Source organism: Zalophus californianus, chromosome 3, assembly GCF_009762305.2.
Source record: "Zalophus californianus isolate mZalCal1 chromosome 3, mZalCal1.pri.v2, whole genome shotgun sequence".
Lineage (NCBI taxonomy): Eukaryota > Metazoa > Chordata > Mammalia > Carnivora > Otariidae > Zalophus > Zalophus californianus.
Window position 1 is genome coordinate 132,924,251 of NC_045597.1, and position 5,772 is coordinate 132,930,022.

Here is a 5,772-nt window from a genome sequence, read left to right on the forward strand (position 1 = left end):
TTTGCCTCTCTCTCTCTCTCTCTCTGACTCTCATGAATAAATAAATAAAACATTTAAAAAAAATTTAGGTTTTGCCTACTTAATTGATGTAAGGGAAATTGAAAGCCTTTCCCATCCAAAACGCTCTCTACCACCACCAGCCCCATGCTTCTAGCCCCCGCCCCTTGAACTCCAGAATGTTAATTATGTGTCCCTTATCACAATGTTCCGAGATAAGTAGAATACTTTCATGAGTGGATTGGACGTGGTTATTTTGCTGAGAAGAAGACTCTGAAGGACTGGAACTCCGTTTTGTAAGCCGTGGTGGGTGGCCCGGAGAAGGAAGGGTGAGGAAGCATCGTGTGACTGGTATAAACTAAGGGGAGCAGAGAAACACTAGGTAAGATTGCAAGCGGGAGGGGAGGGAAAGAGCAGAAGAGCAAGAAGACCGAGAAGAAGAAACAAGATGCAAGTGGAGGGAGGGAGAGTCCAAGACAAGCCTGCTTGGTCTCGAGGGAGGCAAGGAGGGTGCACAGCCCATTCAAGGCCACAGTGAGCACAGATGCGTACACAGCTATCTGTGGAAAGCTGGTAACAACAGCATAACCAGTCGTTCCGAAGAAGAAAAACGTAGGGCATGTATGTTTATTATGGTGATTGTAAATACAACAAGACCCAGAATTTCTGAAACAACTTACAACCCAAGATGGTTGGAAAGCCTGTACTTGAGGTGTCTCTGAAGCCCCATGCAGATACAGGGCTAAATTAGTACTCTTTGGCCTACAGTTACAGTGACAGCAGGCCTGCTCCTTGCTCATATTTGTGGTCCTAAACTGGATTGAGCTTGGCCCCACACCTCCTCCAAAAGCAAGTTCTCTACACGGATGCTTCCCCAGATACCAACACCCGGTATCACTCACGTAGGTTGGTTGAAGATTCACACGAAAAACCTGAAGTGTCAAAATTCACTATTTGTTGCTAAATAATATAGGGTGAAAGAGCCAGGAAAATTACATCATGTACACACACACACACACACACACAAACACACACACACACACACTTATTGTGAAGAAAATAGTTAATATCTGCTGCATGAAACCATACCCATTTGAAGAGATCAGTAATTCTATTCATTTTCCTTCACCTTTCTGGAAACATCTGTTTATGAGGTAATCTCCTCCTTTCACATTTACAACATATTAATGACTTTGAAAAATCGAATTTCCGATGGTGTCAGTCCACCTGCATATATATGTCATTATTTTAAGGGGAAAAGACACTCATCCTTTTTGCATGACACTGAAGAAAATCACAGCAAGAATCAGAAGAATTCTCAGGCAAATTTATCTAAACTATTGTCACTACTTCCCCGTGAAGTCATCTCCATCTTGGTCCTAGCCCCAGTGACAGTTCACCTTAGATCTCTAATTTCTTCTTGTTGCATTAACCACCTGCGGGTTAGGTAACCCTTGCACAGCTTGTCCTTGGAGTTGAAGTTCATCAACGTTGTTTGCTGGGGCTCTTCCATCTCACCTTGAATTCCCAGATCCTGGCTTCGTTTCACTATTCTAAAAATGTCTGGCCTGCTTCTCCCCGATCTTCCTGGACTCCATGGCTGCAAATGTCTTTAAAATCTGCAGGAACCTGCTTTGCTGAACTTCCAACCATTCCAGTTGTGTTGTTGGGTCTACCTAATGGTATTATTTCCTTTGTTTTACCTAGGCCTGAGTTCTTGGCTCGTTTCTCCAAGTCACTACCACTGGCAAATCCCTGCTTCATTCAATCCAAAAGAGTTCTACTAAAATGAATGCTCCCAAATATGGTGTCATCTCAAAATAAAACCAAATATATCACCCAAGCAACCTTTAAAGTTTTTCAAACTAAAGGAGAAGGTGGCAGTATTTGGAATATAAAGATACAGTCTCAACAAAAGCACCAGACCTGGAAGAAAGGTGGGGAGAGAGGAAGGGAGGGACCGGGAAGGCCACCGCACCAGGAGTCTGAGGTATGACTGCCCAGACTTCTCTCCATCTCACCATCACTTCTAATATTCTCTGTGCTTTTGGGAAAATACCATATTTTTATCTATAGTATTTGGGAGGACATATACTGGGCATTCTGCTAAGTCCTGGCCAGTAAGGAACGACACGGTCCCTTCCTTCATAGAGCTTAATCTAATCCAAAAGCTGAGGCTACTACTCAGGATGCCTTAGAGGAGCTTCTCCAGGAATCTATGGTCCGGATAAATTGAGATGTTGTCTTTCTACCACCTCTCACTTATGGGGATCTTTCGTCACTTAGTTTGGAGGCACCAGGAGAACCTCCCAGACTTTTCCTCTGATCTGATCTAAAAAATCCCACTATGTCCTCTCTGGCTCTATCTGGGTATCCACAAGGTATTCAAACCTGGAGTTTCTATCTCTCTCACCCCACCTACCCTTTCCCTGGCAAGCACCAACTATTTTGATCTCCTAAGGAGATATCTCAAGTCTACTACTCATCTCCAGGGCAACCATCTGTTCAAGCTTTCATCATCTCTTATCTCAACGATAGCATATCTACCCTTGTATACCTCCAATGACTCCTCCTCACTGCAGTCAGAATTGTTCAAAATTCAAATCTGATTATTCTACTCTTCTCCCCACCACCATTTTCTTTAACCCTCCAATGTGTTCCCATTGCATTTTGGCTAAGAACTAAAATGCATTACATAAATGACATGGCCCCTCCTCATTAGCCTCATTTTAGGCTATTCTCCTCCTCAGCCACCCCCCTCAGAGCCTTTGCCCATGTTCTTGCCTAGAAAGTTTCCATTTTACCTGCTTATCTAGTTTCTTCATCCTGGAGATCTCAGCCCCTTCCTCAGGGAAGCCTATACAGTTCCAAATTCTGACCACAGTCTTTGTACCCCAACTAGGTTTCTGTCTTGCACAGGGCACTTATCACAGTCTGTCATTACATATTTGTGTGGTTAGTTAGTTAATATGGGTCTCCCCAACCAGACTTTAAGGTTCATGAAATCAGGAGCCAAGATGCTTTGTTTATCTTTATATTCCCTTGCCTAGCACAGTGCAGGCACACAGACCACTATTCAAAAATACTTATTGAATGAATTTAGAAATCAGCCTATATGAGCCTTTCTGACTAGGGGGCAATCTATCACTTAATATAGGGCTTGCCAATGTCATTGGTTTTGCTTTTAAAGAATCAGTTTGATTAAAATTCTGAAACTTCCTTAAGCCTCTGACTACTTCCACGAGGGCTCCTACCTCTGATTCTTCTGTAAGCTTCCCTTTGGAAACTAGTTGCCATGGTGACTTCTCATCATCTGTTGGTCCCTAGACACTGTGAAGGAACCTCTGTCCATGTTGAGCCTTTCTGGGCTCAGTGGTCACAGTACAGGGAGCATCAGGAATCATTTCATCCACTTCTCTGCCTATGGGATGATATGGCCAAGCCACCCAGGCTAAAGAGAACCACTTCAAGTTAAAATCTCTCCTGGGGTGCTTGGGTGGCTCAACTGGTTAAGTGCCTGACTCTTTATTTCAGCTCAGGTTATCATCTCAGGGTTATGAGGTCGGGCTCTGTGCTGGGCATGGAGCCTGCTTAAGATTCTCTCTCTGCCCCTCCCCTCCTCTAAAAAATAAAATAATAAAATATAAAATAAAATAAAATAAAGGGGCGCCTGTGTGGCTCAGCTGGTTAAGCAACTGCCTTCAGCTCAGGTAATGATCCTGGAGTCCTGGGATCAAGTCCCACATTGGGCTCCCTGCTCAGCGGGGAGCCTGCTTCTCCCTCTCACCCTCCCCCCTCTTGTGCTCTCTGTCTCTCCCTCTCATTCTCTCTCTATCAAATAAATAAAAAATCTTTAAAAATTTTTTAAAAATAATATACTATAATAATATAATATAATATAATATAATATAATATAATATAATATAATATAATATAATATAATATACTTTTCCAGAAACCCATAACTTCCTCGGGCAACCCAGCCAATATCTGATAAAGAAAATAGCCTGGAACTTCTAAGAAAAATGACCAATTTTGGCTTTATTCTCTATTAATCCCAATGATTCTCAGGAATGTGAAAGATCAGAGTTCCATCAGTATGGAGGAAATAGCTAAACAGTCTCAAAATGGAAAACCTTTTATTATATAGAAATTATTTGTAACAATCTAATCTAAGCCACAGTTTATAAGGACAATGCTGGTCACCAGTTTCATGAATTTTTGCCTGTTAAAAACTAAGACAATTCTGTTAATATTCATAATACTGACATTCTTTCTCAACTCTGTGACTCATTTTCAAAAAGAAAATATGAATAATTCCCATCTTACTATATATATGAGGCACTAAAATAGCCAGGGCTCTAGTGCAGATTCTAGTTTAGCTGAATCTCCAAGCTCTTTTTGCACACAGCACCTGCCTGAGAAAGAACCAGATCACAGCTCTTGCCTGATTAGTCCCTAGAAATAAATAGCATTCTGGCCTGAAATAGGTCAGGCAAGGCAACATAGCATTCTGTCACATTCTACAACCAGCAACTGTCCTGAACAGTTCCATTTCAGTCCCTTTTGAGAAACTGGACATGGAAAGGATTCCACTATAGATACATAGCACAAGCCCTGGGTGAAAACCATTCAGTCCTATGCTGGGGAGGGCGTGGGGGGTGCTAATTACTCTCAGCCATCTGGGTCTGTTTTTTCTCTTAGATATGGCAGCTGGAACTCGAGTATGATGCCACCCAATGAATGGTGGTGTCTGGTTATGGATCAGTAATCCAAGCAATCTAGCCTCCCACAGGTATAATAAAAAAATATTATCAATGATTATTTAATACTTAGTATGCGTCAGGTTCTTAATGCATTTGGATATCGCACAAATGATTTCATCTAACCCTAACCATATCTCAGGCATGTTTTGTTGCTGTTACTGCTGTTTCATTTATTTGTTTTTAATGTGGTAAGAACACTTAATATGGGATCCACTCTCTTAAATGAAGTGTACAATACAGTATTGCAAAGTGTAGTCACAATGTTGTATAGCAGATCTCTAGAAACTAATCATTTTGCATAAATGAAATTTTATACTGGTTGAACAGCAACTCCCCATTTCCCCTGCCCGCAGTCCCTGGAAACCACCATTCTATTTTCTGCTTCTATGAGTTTGATTATTTTACATACCTCATGTAAGTGGAATCATGCAGTTTTTGTCCTTCTGTGACTGGTTTACTTGACTTAGCATAAGGTGCCCAGCTTCATCCATGTTGTCACATGTGGAAAGATTACCTTCTTTTTAAGGCTAAATCATATTCCACTGTAGGTATATACCACCTTTCCTTTGTTGGTTTGTCTGTTGGTAAACATTTAGATTCCAACAATTCTGGGCTATGGTGAATAGTGCTGCAATGAATATGGGAGTGCAAATACCTCTTTGAGATCCTGATTTTAATTCTCTTAGATAAATATCCAGAAGTGAGATTGTTGGATCATATGATATTTCTTTTTTTAATTTTTTGAGGACCCTCCATGCTGTTTTCCATAGCAGCTGCTCCATTTCATATTCCTAACAGTGCACAAGGGTTTCAATTTCTCCACATCCTCACCAATGCTTACCTTTTGCTTTCTTGATAATCGCCATCCTAACAAGTATAAGTTGATACCTCACTGTAACTTTGATTTGCATTATTTGATCATCAGGGATTAGTGATGTCGCACAGCTTTTCATTTACCTGTTGGCTATTTGGGTATCTTCTTTGAAAAAAATGTCTATTCGAGGCCTTG